We start from the raw sequence: 15,421 nt of genomic DNA on the forward strand, positions 1-15,421 counted from the left end.
GTCTGGTGAGTTGGGGCATCAGAAATGACCAGTGTAGTAGGGCTAGAGTCTGCTAGACTTGGGGTGTTTTGTGGGTCAGGTGATATTGCAACTACACCTAATGGGCTATTTGATTTATTAGGTGCCACTACCTTTTCCAAATCTTTGCTTGTGCTCCTCCATGATCAGCAATCGCCATCTTCCTTTTGAACGTCTGATACACAAGAACAACATTTGAATGGATAAATATGGTATGATGACAGATGGAATATCTACTAAAAATGGATAGGCAGGGTGTATTCACATACACGATGTGTAAACTAAGCTAATGGCAGTTCAACAAAGTAGAAGCAATGCAAAGCATCAGTTGCAAGATATGTGCGACAAATATAAACTTGGAAAGTTAGAGCAAGCACCTTGATGGGTGAATAAGATAGGGCATCTTCCTCTGACTCCTCCACTAGGGAGCTACATTGACTTAGGTCTCCCTCTAGCTCAGAATCACTGTTAGGATCATATTCTAAGCATGAATCTGTTGGTGGAGAGCGTTTGTATTGCATTGCATCCAAACTCGATTTCAGTCCCTTAATGCCAAGTTTGACAGCCATGGCATTGTTCTTCTTTATTCTTTTCATGCGCGCAAGCTCATAATCATTATGATGCTGTTCAGAATCTGATATTCATGAAAACATAAAAATTAGTCATATTATCTATGGAATGCATTGCGGATTCAACTCGAAGAGTGTCTCCCTATAAACCCCTGCATATGCAAAGTTCACCCCCCAACCGTGCTGACCAGACCACACACAGAAATACAAACCCCTTATGTCTCTATAACAGGCAGACACACATTTCAAAACTGAAGTAGGAAAATTAGAATCATAAGAAATTCGTATTTAAACAAATAAACTAAGGAACTATGAGTGGCATAATGTTTAGCTTCAAGGGTGGAGTGTTGGTAGTGCGACACAAAGCAAGTAGGCAGATTGTATTCCATGTAAAAGATTGAAGCCTATGTAAAAGCTGGAAATGACACTTTCTTTCTATACAATGCAGTGTTCATTGCCCACACATGATGGGAGAGATCACATAGAGAAATGCTATTCACTCATGTCTAAGGTTGCAGTATTTAGAAATAGGGTGGTCCACCCTAAAAGAATATTGACAACAAATATGACAAGGAAAGCATAGATGTAGTGAATCAATCATTTACTTGTGAGCTTACTAGGACAAGTATGCAGAATGGTAACTGCAGTAAGAGACCGTCCAAAATCTGAATCAAGAAGTTTGTCTAGCACTTATTGTTTGCAACTAATCAACGTGAATAATTGGATATTATATCGAATGAGTAAGAAATACAAGTAAAATTGTCAACAAACCTAGCTTGTAGTAGTAATCTGGGTCAATGTCACTACGACCAACAATCCAAAATGACTAGTGTCTATTCCTAGGGCCGGAATTTTGAAAACCCTGTGAACTTCACAGGTACTAAAGATTACCAAAATACATCTGAACCATTAAGTGTAGGTAGCACTGAGCACACAACAAACCCTAATGACAGTCCTGCCTAATGAGTAATGAATCAATTAGAAAATGGGTGATGAGGAGTGGTTGCTGAGTGTTGAGGACTTATCTCAGGACAAATCGGGTTAGCTTAGTGGGTGCTGCATGCCTGAGCCCTGAACGGACTGGGAAGGTAGGCACGGCAGCGCGCCCGGGCAGCAGTGACGCCGTTGGGCGAGCGGCTCCTAACCTCCTGTTAGTCCGGCGTCTCCTCCTAGAGTCATGCCGTCCGAGGACGGCAAGTCGTCGGTGAGGCAGGTGGCTAGGGGCGAGTAGAGATTGGAAGTGCGCAACAGAACAGAGGGGAATCAGGGCCTGGGACGACCCAAAATCCCAAGGTGGGTCGGCCCACCGTGGGCACCCTGTAGAGATACACACCCGAGCGGCAAACATGCATTTTCAAAACTAATTTCGGAACGTTTAGCTGACCAATTAAACGAATCTATTTTAATAATATCCTATGCGTATTTGAACAACTAAGCTTGTTTAGCTTGATGGGTCAAGCAGTGCTATTATGACACGAACCACGTATTCTGATCGTATAGTGATCATAAAGGGGGGAAACCAAAGAAATGATATTTACTAGCCATTGTTTTCTTCGAACTAAGAACTAAATTCTAAGAGCTGAAAAGAAAGTAGAGTAACCAAGTTAAGATCTATTTTCTAGTTGAGATGAAAAAGTTGAGGAGATATGAAGTACCACCTCTCTTGCGGCGCCGTGTAGGCATCGGGGGTCCGATGGCTGTCGGTGGCGTTGAAGTAGATCTGCGATGGTAGATGGGTGCATCGGGGGATAAGTCCCGTTGCGGTGGAAGAGAAGGTCGTGTGAGCGGCCCCGGCAAAGAGGACGACGGCGCCGATGAAGCGAGAGGACATGATGCAAGGCTCTTGGTCTGTCGTCGTGGATGAGAAACGTCCATCTCTAGTAGTGGACGACACGGTCTTGGTAGGTGCTCCGACATGGCGGAGGACGGTGGCGATGGATGTGGTGGAGGACGGCGGCGATGGATGTGGTGGAGGACGGCGGCGGTGGATGGGTGGCGGACGGAGGCTGGTGTGGGGATGGTGTTCTAGCGCGGACGGTGTATGAATGGAAAATGGAGGGAGGGGTACGGGGAACCATGTTTTTGGGACACGCCTGTCTGAAATATGGGAAAGTTACGAACATAGCCCCCGTTTAAAATTTGGACGTCTCGTCGGTTGGGGATACGAGGCTAATCTCGCATCTCGCCAATATTTGCCCTGAGCGATTTCGGGCGAGGAGAGGGTGGTTGGCGCCAATGGTTGGCGCCTGTCAGTGTCAAAGCGAGTGGATCTCGGGTAGGGGGTCCCGAACTATGCGTCTAGGATCGATGGTAACAGGAGACGGGGTATACGATGCTTACCCAGGTTCGGGCCCTCTCTATGGAGTTAATACCCTACGTCCTGCTTGATTGATCTTGATGAATATGAGTGTTACAAGAGTTAATCTACCACGATATGGTAATGGCTAACCCTAGAAGCCTAGCATGTTTGACTATGGTAATGAATATATCTATTCAGGACTAACCCCTTCGGTTCATATAGACACCGGGGGGATCTAGGGTTTACATAGAGTCAGTTACATAAGAAGGAATCTTCATAGTCGATCGCCAAGCTTGCCTTCCATGCCAAGGAGAGTCCAATCCGGACACAGGTATAGTCTTCGGCCTTAATGTCTTCACAGCCCATCAGTCCACCCCATGGATAACAGGCCGGACGCCCGAGGACCCCTTAGTCCAGGACTCCCTCAGTAGCCCCTGAACCTGGCTTCAATAACGAGGATTCCGGCGCGTAGATTGTCTTTGGCATTGCAAGGCAGGTCCCCCCTTCCAAACTCCTAGTTGATCTATTGGATGTATTGATTGTATCCGGACTTGTATGCACAACCGCAGAGGACATAATATTTCACGAGTCCAACCCACCGACCAGTTTTTCGTAATATGACACCAAGCCTGCCCGGCCACTACTTGCGAACCGTTTTAGCCGGCCCGTCGCCCCATGTCCCAAGACGTGGCCTTACTGGCACGTCTTATCCAAGCGGAGATCGTGCCTCCCTTTTTTAAGGTGTTCCTATCAACCCGGACGTGGGTAACCCAACCGTCGCTTGGGTACAACTCCTTGGAAACAAGCAAGTTTTTGAGGCCCAAGAGGAGACGTTTGATATTTGCAGCCTTTATATAGGGGTACAAACCCGTCTTTTTCTTCCACGCTTGCCTCTTTCTCAACCCCTGCTACCCCGAGTTCCAACACCTGGGTTTCAGTCGCCACCAGCCCCAACCATGTCCGGATTCAGTCGTAAAGGCCGATGGGTACCTTCTTCTGTTGCAGAGGAAGACACTGCAAAGCTTCGGGTGGTGAGGTACCTGACCGCTGAAATCCATCATCGGCTTCCTACCGAGGGGTAGGTTATTCCCACCCTCAGATCCGGCGAGAGGGTCATGTCCGTGTCCCACTTCCTCTGTGGGTTGGGGTTTGCACTTACTCCCTTCGTCCGAGGGCTCATGTTCTATTACGGGCTAGACTTTCACGATTTGGCCCCAGACTCTATTCTTCTTATCTCAGCATTTATCGTCACGTGTGAAGCCTTCCTCCGAACTCCTCCACACTTTGGCTTGTGGCTCAAGACCTTTTATGTGAAGCCGCAAGTGGTAGAGGGGGAGCAGGCCGAGTGCGGCGGTGCTACAGTGAGCAAGCTTGCTAGCGCCGTTTGGCTGAAAGGATCCTTCGCCAAATCTTCCAATCTGTGGCAGTAGGGGTGGTTCTATATCACTGAGCCCCGCAGCTCCAAGTGGGCAACTGCGCCTGCATTCTGATCCAGCCCTGCAATTCAGCTTGCATCGTGGATTAAAAAGGGGCTAGATTGGGGATCAACAAAAGATGTGGGAACTCTGCAAAGTCGCATCCAAAGCCTCATTGAGAGGGACATCCACATAGCCAACGTTGTTCAAGTAATGCTAGTTCGTCGGACCCTGCCGTGCCAGCGATGGCCTCTCCGTCTATGGGAGTTCAATCCAGAAGGACCGCAGACTCTTCAGCACTTCTTTGGCACAACGCACGAAGGAATGTGGAGATTATTCTTCAGGAAACGACGGCAATGGCCGGACACCACTGAAGATGTTGGCCTAGACGGTAACCATCCGGATACCCCAATAATTACCCATTTACCGAATACCTCATAGTCAGATACCAAGTGGCAAGATACCAATAGTATCATCCTTTTTTCAGGGATGGATAAAGAAGGTGGAACGGATTAGGTGTCCGGATCCCCTTCCTGAAGACTCAGCTACTCCTGTGTTAACAAGGATGCTAGCCTCGGCACCATACCAGGCACCAGCAGGGGAGGGCGAGAAGACCCAAGATGACCTTGGTTCCAGAGGTATGTCGGACACTGAGTCCGGAGAAATTGACCTTTCTTCGCCCGGAGACGGAGGCGGAAAAGGACCCAGTATCTCTTCTCCAAACAGGAGGAAAAGGGCCGCCTCCGAAGATTGGGAGGGGCGGTCTTCCAAGAAGAGCTAGATGACACCGTCGATCGGCTTAGGTTTGGAAAGCGACACCGTTGAGCAGCTCCATCAAGGGGACAAGCCCTCGGCCAAACCGTAAGAGAATCCGGAGTACTTTCATGGCGTCTCGCTCCGTTATTGTTACCGAAGATACACGTAACGCATTTATGCATTTTTACAGGTCGGCACAGAATTTTTCTGGGCGATCCTTTTCTTCGGGGAGTCTCCTCCCAGAGATGATGGAGAGCGAGACGCCTCCTCCGACCTCCTCGCCCAATAAGGCGGATGACTCTGAAGTGTATTCGCAGAGGGTCCCTTTAGACCGGGGGACAAAAGAGGCAGTACCCAAAGGTGGACCTCCGACCATCCGGGATTCCGGGGCTGATGATAACAAAGGCCCCGGACTGTCTGGTTCACAACCGACATTTATTTTGGAGACGGGTGAGCAAATTCCTTCAAAGGATGATTGTGCTTTTAGAGCCGCTTCCGAAGACCCAGGGACTCTGGGTATGTTGCAGGACATGTTGCGGAATGTATTTGTCTCGGGGGAACAGCGTACCTTGATGGTACAGTGATTCAAAAGATTTTGTCTGTGAAGAGCGGATTAAATGAAGCCTTCATGAGCCTACTGAAGGGATTCGAGGTTTGTGACATAATGTTTTCAGCAATGTTTCATTTGCAAAGATGCGCCTGTGTATAGGTAGTAGCCCCTGATACTCGGGTTGGCTTCCGTTGGGAAGCAAAACGGAGCATCGAAAATGATCATTTGAGGACTAACCTGACCAACTTTGAACACAGGTTGCTTCCCCCTTGGCCGCTTCACGGACTATGGAAATTGCTGAGTTGCAGCGGAAGCTTGATGTGGCAGGGGATTATCTTACTTTAATCAATATGCATCTTGACAAGTCGCAAGGTATGTATTCGGGGCAATCCTAATACAGTTTTGTGGTATAAGCATGATGCTCAGATTTAGATGCTGGAATATGCATGGCTGCAGATGGTTCTGCCGCCATTGAAGTTCTTCGAGCGGAGCTGGCCCAGGCCAAGTCGCAGGCCCATCGTAGTACTACTGCTGCCGAAAAGGCATCGGCTGAATTAAAAGCCGAACAAGCTGCACGTCGCCAAGATGAGGGGAATATATCCACTATGACGCTTGAACTGGAGAATGCTACCGGCCACTCTGAATTTCTGGAGAAGGAGAGTAAAGCCTTAACGGCTGATCTGGACAAGGCCTTACAAGAGGCTATAGCAGCCTGGTCGGAATCCAGAGCAGCCCATGAGGAGGTTCGACAGGTGAGGGAGATTGCGGCTAGAAAGCCCTTTCTGCTGCAAACTAAGTTCGGTGACCCGAACTATGCCTAGCTTAACCAAGTATGGAGTTCTCTTTACGAGTTCTTGGACTTTCCGAAGAGTTCTACCGATGCGGCGCAGTATTACCAAGCGCAAGATGGATATGCAATGGAGAATCTTTTTTGGTCGCAGTTTGGCGCATCAAAGCGCCCTTTGTTGCTCAATGAACAGATGTCCCAATGGGCCAAACTTCATAGGATATCTGGCGCTGCCATGAAGGATGTCGTAATCCGGTTGTGGCCAACCAAGCCTGTTCCAAATATCTATTTCGGTTTGGTGCAGAGGCTTGTTGATGTGGTGCCACGTATCGATGCCGTGAAGCGACCATCATGCATTGAGGGTGTGCGGATGGCTTTTGCCCGAGTCAAAACATTCTGGGGGAAGATGAAGGCCATCGATGTTGCGACGAAGAGTCCACCCAAAGGCAAGGACCGCCCGGAACCAGAGCATTATTTTGAAGACGTCCTATAGGCCGCCCGCTTTATAGAGGGTCAGTGTTCGAAAGACATAATGTTCGAGTGAGATGTATGAAAATTGTAAAAGACAATTTTATAGTTAATCTATTTATGTTTTGCTTGAAAGCTTGAATTCCTCCTGTGCAGCCATTTTGATATAATCTGAAAGTTTTCCGGTCATCGGATTCAGCCCTCTTGTAGGAAGTACGGGGGTGTTCGGAAAGGCATTTAATCACTCTTTATCCAATGTCTTGGTCCATGAAGGAGGTGATAATGCGGCGAACCAGGCAATCAGACTATAGGGCGTTAACGCTTTCACTTAGCCGTAGGAGTTTTATTGTGGGGCTACGACATAGCCCCTGGTATGTACGCGGCATATGGTGCCTTACATATTTGATCTGAAAAAGATCCCTCGTGTGACATGGAGAATCTCTAAAGATTCCAAGAAGTCGTCAAGTGGTTGACCAGCTCACGCCGCATCATGACAGTCAGTGTTCGGCTTTCTCTACTGAGGTGCTCGTCCGGTCTAGACCAGGGCACAATTGCAGTAGTTCTCCCTTTACTACCCTAGCCGATAGAGCGTAACGTAGGGTAGCAAGCACAGGAGCCGGGCAACCCAACTATTGACCCAAGACAATGATTCGGAGCTGATGCATATAAGGCCAAACTTGTGACGCCGAAGTATGCTATAGAGCTGTTCGGACTTTTACTGGCAACTCATTTGTTCCCACACCAAGCCCCTGGCAGGTTATGCCAAGGTATTTCTATGAAATGACCATAGGAGCCATATTTGTTGGGGAAACAATGCGGTGATTCGTTCGCATATTGTTTAATGGGAACTGAGCGATATGCCAATAATTACTTATGATATATATATAAGCCATCCTCCCGGCTATTTGACATGCTCGGCGTTGGAGGCGGAGGAACGGGCATAGTACCGGCTCGAGAAATAGAGAGTGCGGTCTACAAAAAGTTATTTTGGACCTCCTGTCGCACGTCTGCGCCGCCAGTCCTCGGTGGGGGGAATCCTTGATGGAAATAGCCCTTAGGTGAGTGTACGGATCTGGACTCCGATAGAGCCAGTTTCTGATGTTTATCCTGTTCATCTCCTTTTTTTAAAGGATAGCGAAGGAAGAAATAAAAAGAATTTAAATAATAATAATAAAAGTTACTGGAGTGCTTGCAGGCTTGTCCGTATTGTGCTTCCGCCAATGTGTAATGATGTATGCGCGGTACAAACTTTGTAGGTGTACGGAGTGGGCGGCGGAAGCCGGGTTGCTATTTCCGTTCTAGGAGTAGTTGATCCTCGGGTGGAGACTGCTTCTGACCCCTAGTGTTTTGTTGGTGAACCTTTCCGTCATCCCTATCGCTTGGCGGCCTCCTCCCCCGGTGTTTGACGTTTGAGCTTGCCGGCCTGTTTAAAGACCCAGCAGTTTCTGTTGGTATGATTAGTTGGTTTATCGGGGTGGCCATGAATCTGGCAGGGTCATCCCAATATCCTGTCCAGGTTGGATGGTTCTCTTGATTCGCCTTATATGGCTTCTTCCGCTGACCGGGCTTGGGGTTGCTGAATCCGGCGTTGACCGCTGTGTCGCCTGATCTTTCATTGTCATTGTGACTGTTGTTTTTGCTTCCTCGTGGCTTGCCATTGCCGTCTCGGATTTTGGAGGTGCCCTGGTTGCTGGCGCTATTGCTTCTACGAGCAAGCCAGCTGTCTTCTCCCGCGCAAAAGCGGGCCATCAGAGCAGTGAGGGTTGTCCTGGATTTAGGTCCTTCTTGGTCGAGGTGGCGTGCAAGCCATTCATACCGGATGTTGTGTCTGAAAGCCGCAAAGGCTTCCGCGTCCGGACAGTCGACGATTTGGTTCTTTTTGACTAAGAACCGAGTCCAGAGCTCCCTGGCTGATTCTCCGGGCTGTTGGATGATGTGACTTAGGTCATTGGCGTCCGGTGGCAGGACATGTGTTCCTCGGACGTTATCGAGGAAGGCCTCTTCCAAGTCCTCCGAGCTGCCTATGGAGTTTTTAGGCAGGCTGTTTAACCAGTACCGAGCTGGTCCTTTTAGTTTTAGTGAGAGGTATTTAATGGCATGGAGGTCGTCCCCACGGGCCATGTGGATGTGGAGGATGAAATCTTCTATCCATACCGCGGGATCGGTTGTCCCGTCGTATGATTCAATATCGATAGGTTTGAATCCTTCGGGGAATTCATGATCCATTACTTCACCAGTGAAGCAAAGCGGGTGTGCGACGCCTCTATGTTGGGCCACACTGCAACGTAACTCCAAAAGAGTCCCTTTGCGGTTTTTGGATCGGGCGTGGCGAGGTTTGATGCGTCCAAATAGGTAGTCATCGCCGCGTGTCGAAGCATGCTTTCGCGGTTCGTAGATCGGTCTTGCTTTTCCTGCTCCTTTGTCCAAGTCCCTTTGCATGTTGTCTGGGTAATCGTGACCTGCGTTGTTCTTGCCTTTACGGCGAGGTGGGGCGGTCTGGTGTTCGGCTTGAGTTGCCTCTTTATCCGGACCGAGTTGTCGGCGACCTGCCGCATTGTGTGACGATGGTATGGGCTCCAACGCCCCGTCATCGGACTGGTATAGCGATATGTGCTTTGGGTAGCTTTTTTCTAGTCCATTAAGTTCGTATTCTTCGCCGGTCAGGGCTTCGGTCCATCTGTCATTGAGTAGGTCTTGGTCAGCTTGAAGCTGATGCTGCTTCTTTTTTAGGCTCCTTGCTGTATCTATCAGCCTGCGCTCGAAGCGCTCCTGCTCGAGGGGCTCTTCGGGTACGATGAAGTCTTCGTCACCAAGGCTTACCTCATCTTCGGAGAGCGGAAGGTAGTTGTCGTCCTTCGAACTGTCGCTGGGCGGGGCCTGTTCATCGGGGCTGGCTTGCCCGTTTTCCTGTTCCTCCTTCTCGGATATTGCTCCCACAGGGTCTTAATTGCTTACGGCGCAGTCTGGAGTACTATTTTCTCCAGTGTCATCGTTGCTGCGGCGCCACTTGGGGCGCCGGAACATAGACTATGTCTCAGGAGTTTTAACTGGATCTCTCTTGTCCTTGCCGCACGACTTTTTAAGTGTATCGATCATGTACATGTCATATGAAGGGGTGGCCGTCCCATGCCTGATGGCTAGCGGGTCTTGGCCTTGCTCCTTATCGGCATCGTATTCTATACCGTCACTGTCTTCGGAGCCAAAAGTGGGCATCTCGGTTAAGTTCCCCATCATCAGCCTCTGGCTCGAACCGAACATAGTTCGGCTGTGAGTCCTTCTCCAAGGACAAGTTCTTTAAAGAGTTTAGCACATCACCCAAAGGTGAGTGCTGGAAGATGTTTGCGACACTAAATTCAAAAATCGATAACCGATCCAGCTCGGTGTCCGCAGGCGTACTTGGTCCGAAACTTATAGCCGGAGACGAGTCCGAAGTTCCATTGACGCAAATATTGCAGGGTGCCGAGGCCATGTGCGGCTCCAACGCCGCGGACTCTGTGGCCTCGGATGGCATGATCTGCTCCGGTTCTAAGGCCGTTGTAGCAACAGGGACCATCTCCTGGATGTGATCCGATGACAGATTCAAGTCATGTTCATCGGGGCGAGGGGGAGCGATCGCTGCGGTCTCAAATCCATTGAAGATCAAGTCTCCACGGATATTCGCGACGTAGTTCAATCTTTCGAATCTGGCCTGGTGACCAGGGGCATAGCTATCGATCTGCTCCAGATGGCCAAGCGAGTTGGCCCACAGTACGAAGCCGCCGGACATGAAAATCTGTCCGGGGAGGAAGGTTTCTCCTTGGACAGCATCACTATAGACGATTGAAGGGGCCATCGAACCTTTCGTTGACGGCACAGTGGAACTCTCAATGAGCACCAATGTTAGTGTCAAAACTGGCGGATCTCGGGTAGGGGGTCCCGAACTGTGCGTCTAGGATCGATGGTAATAGTAGACGGGGGACATGATGTTTACCCAGGTTCAGGCCCTCTCTATGGAGGTAATACCCTATGTCCTGCTTGATTGATCTTGATGAATATGAGTGTTACAAGAGTTGATCTACCACGAGATCGTAATGGCTAAACCCTAGAAGCCTAGCATGTATGACTATGGTAATGAATATATCTATTCCAGACTAACCCCTCCGGTTTATATTGACACCGGGGGGATCTAGGGTTTACATAGAGTCGGATACATAAGAAGGAATCTTCATAGTCGGTCGCCAAGCTTGCCTTCCACGCCAAGGAGAGTCTAATCTGGACACAGGTACAGTCTTCGGCCTTAATGTCTTCACAGCACATCAGTCCGGCCCATGGATAACAGGCCGGACGCTCGAGGACCCCTTAGTCCAGGACTCCCTCAACGCCCACTATGTATGAACGGGGCTGACAGGTAGGGCGGTTGTGTCACATCTGAGTGAAGTTACAAACCTGCCCCTATTGAGAATATTTGCCTACATTGATTTCGACCGAGTTGAGTTTGTTTTTCCGCCCACCGTGTATGAATGGGGAAATGTAGGGAGAAACAGAGGTCTTTCGAACGAGCTTGAATCAAATGTATTTTGCCGCCCATGTTTGGCACCCATCGTGTCAGAATGGGCTCAGAGGCGGTCGTGTCACGTCTAATTGAAGTTACTATCCTACCCCTATTTAGAGCAGTGGAAATCGGGTCAATGGATTGTCCGTGTAATTGGTAGACAATAATTTCCATCTCCTAAACACTTGGCTTCAGGCAGCCGACGTGGGAGTGGACATTTTGCCGCTTCTTTCGAATTTTGGGACAATAAGCATCCACGTTTACCCTTGCAACTAAATTCGAATCCATTTTGTATTCCTATACGAATATTTATAAATCATTCTATGTGTTTTTATAAATCTTCAAACGGACGAGAAAGATGTATTCCACTGTCATATAAGAATATGGTTTACAAATGCCGATACTCAAATTCAGAAGCTAGATTCCAGTTTAAGGTGAATTCGAATATTTGGAACACTTCATGTCCAACTCAGATGTCACACGCAGCATAATGTGTACTCCCATTTAGATATGCACACAAGAGATGTATCAAGATTCAAATACTGAGTCAATCAACCAAGAATGTATAGAACTAACAGACATATAAACACTTATAGAGTATATGGATCAATAATATCAACTAACATACATAAGCCAGGCCGCTGTACTTTTCTTTGCTACAACAGCATCATTTTTTTAGCCAAGCTACTACAACATCTTGGCCCTTTCTGATGTGTTCTACTTATGGTCCATCTATACCACTATTATTGCTAAATGCACATTCAGCCGGATTTGCATATTTGTAGGTCTGGCACAGCAATCAAAATGAAATGTCTCTGAGTCTTATCAATTAATACAGACTTGTGCTCAAATAAAATTACAAAGCGAAAAAACAAAAAAAAAACTATTATTACATGATCTCTAAAACAAATGGTTTGATTTATTACATGAACAAACAACACAAAGGTTATTGAACGATGGAAAGAACATTTCACCTATGATTTACCAGAATTTAATTTCCTTTTTTCCTTCAGGACCTTAACAATGTGGTAGTCTCAGCTTGCTTCGTTTTGAAATCCACCTATTTAATGGTTGTCTTGAGTACTGCTACTGATTGTGTTGTTTGCTTCCTCAACATGTCAACTTCATATCTAAGTGGAGAAGCAGAATCTCTTTCTACCACTAGTTTAGCCTCTAAAGCATCAGTAGTTGGCAATTCATAATGCACGATTGGGCCGGTGCCACTGCTGTGGGATGATACAACGTCCATGGGGACCTTGCTCTTTGATATTGGGCTAACCTGTTTTTCCATTAAAGTTCCGATTGGATTCAGAAAAGTTGAATTTTGCAAAACATCTCAACTGGGAGTTATAACAGCAAACCAGTTAAACAAACAAGGAATTAAAGAGTTTCAATTCAATGATGAAAAGTAGTTATTAACATCATTGTAACCCGTTGTTGCAGCAGCAAACTAGTTAAACAAACAAGTAGCTATTTAAGTTCAGGCAAACAGGTAATTCTTAACAGTAAGTATCAAACACATAGATAGGCGTAGTCTATAATAGGATTAACAGGCTGTGGCATTATGTAATCAGTAGAAAACTAAATTAAGCCAAGCAACATAATTGAACAATTTTGCTATAAGTGGCTAACTAAAATTCCAAGAAGCAGGTAACTGAACTTACGCTAGTTCTTTGTATAGGCACACTGCAGCTTCTTTTTCACTTACAAGGTTGTACGAAGGAGCCCATGGCATCAATTGCTTGGATACACAGTCCCAATACTTCTTTCTTCCCACACTGCATTGGTAAGTCGAATGGTTAATCTGGTAAGATGGTGCGCCCTTCATATGTTATATGAGGGCGTGTAATCACACTAGTTGTAGTCACACACATCACACTGGCTTTTACTGTATATTTCATGGGATTACTTTTGGCATATCGAGATCTAAGCAATCTATAATAGGATGAAAAGACTGGCATCCTTCACATTATTGGCGAACTCAGTTCATAGAAACAAGCTATTCAACCATTCCGTGGGTAAATCAAAAGTGCCACTAGAATATTTTTGACTACCCCTATCATACACGCAAAAAGGGGCGACGCCACCATAGGGGTTGGTATGGGCGGCCGCCTCGGGTGACTCAAAATTGTGCACCTAGTTTGAGTCGCCCAGGTTGGCCCAGGCTACTTGTTCGTCCCAACGCACGAGCATGCAATGTAAAAAATGAAGAAAAATGTTTCAATTTGGATAGGCCAATAACATAAGTGCAAGGAAGGCCCTATAGCAGGCTCGCTCCCCAAAGGAGCGCCTCCCATATCGATCGACAGTTGGAAAAATCCTAATTCATCCACTCCAGCCTCCAGTCTAGTTCGCTCCTAACCTAGCCGCCGTTGGACAGACCGACACAACACTTCCTCGCACCCTCATTGGAGGGTGGTTGCCGGGATTCAAGTGAATGGAAGGACAAGAAGATGAAGATCCAACCCTGGGTGTAGCCTGCGTGGGAGGCAGCGGCGGCATCACGGGCATGGCATCGAGCTTGCGCAAACGGACAGTCGCATCTTGCAAAAGTAGCATGCGCAATGAGCAGGTACATCACATCCCTGATTATATCTAATTCAACTCTTCAATTTCTGGCCAATAGTTAAACCTGACGGTGTTGTAAAACTGCTTGTATGAAGGGAATCTATGAGAAAATGAAACCAATTTCTACTTATTTTATAACTCCCCCAATCAATACTGAACTGACTGAATCTGATGAATCTAATCAAGTTTCCGGTGCAAAAATCCAAGCTCATGTTGTTCATGAGCCTGAAGTGTCTAATGAATAGACTGCTAATGAAGGATTTGATGCAAACATTTACACGCTCCTGGTGATGAACATATAGTGTCTAATGAGGCATCTAATGCAAGCATTTTGCAAGCTCCCATTGATGGATTTAGTGTCTAATGATGATCTGCTATGTTGAGAGAGACATAGAGATTTGCAAGCATTGATGACAAGCAAATTATAGTGCATTTTCATGGCTTGAGGAAACCTCGAGGCCATCTACAAGAAAGTCCCAGTATCATGACAATGTAGCATAAATACTTTTCTAATCTGCTATTTGAAACTATTGGCATACTTGTGCAGGATAGATATATTGATATGTAGTTTGCACACTAGTTATAGGTGCAATTACACTTCGATATTTTCAGCCAGAGAATGAATAATTCAAGCAGGTACAGACCATGTATGTAGTCCTTGTACACCATGTTGCATTTTGTGTTTTTTGGTGCTTGCATCATTGAGTGTTTATAATCTGAACTACTTTGGATCATTAGCTGGTTTTCAAAGTGCATGTAGCTTCACATTTCTCAAGTTATGTTGATTTCTGGAGTGCAAGTGCCTTCGTATTTTTTAAGTTAAATGTTCGCCCCTGGTAACTTGAATTCGTGGATCCGCCACTGAACACAAATCATACACGAATTCCAGTACGAATTAAATGAAATGCAGGGACTTACGCTAGCTCATTGTACAGGCTCACTTTAGCTCTATTTGCGCTTGGGATGTTCCATGTACAAGTCCATGTTACCACTTGCTTGGATGTGTAGGCCTTGTGCTCCTTGCATCCCCCTCTGCATTTTTGACATGGCGAATGGCTGATCAAATAAGAGGAATCGACCTTGTTGTTGTACTGGAGGATAGATACTTACAAGGTTATACGGGTGTGCAGGATGTGTACCAGATCCCGTAGCGCCGTCATGCTTCGCTAAAATGGATTTTCTTGTTTCAGATGATATCTCCAGAAGAAATAAGAGTTAAATTCATAGTTGGATAGGCGTGTAAGCTAAGAGAGCAGTGAAAGGATATCCAAACATCGTCGGAACAATGCACAAGGGAGTGATGTGTGGATACCTAGTTCGGGCCGGTGTTTGGGCATGCTCGCCTAGCTAGAGTGCGGGTCACTTCAGAGCCGTTGAGGGTGATGCGTTGGCGTTGTCTAGCCGCACACGGATGCAGATCTTGAGTGGTAGCGGAGCGCTACGATGCGGTGGACGAGACC

Source organism: Triticum dicoccoides, chromosome 7A (genome assembly GCF_002162155.2).
Source record: "Triticum dicoccoides isolate Atlit2015 ecotype Zavitan chromosome 7A, WEW_v2.0, whole genome shotgun sequence".
In the NCBI taxonomy this organism is placed as follows: Eukaryota; Viridiplantae; Streptophyta; class Magnoliopsida; order Poales; family Poaceae; genus Triticum; species Triticum dicoccoides.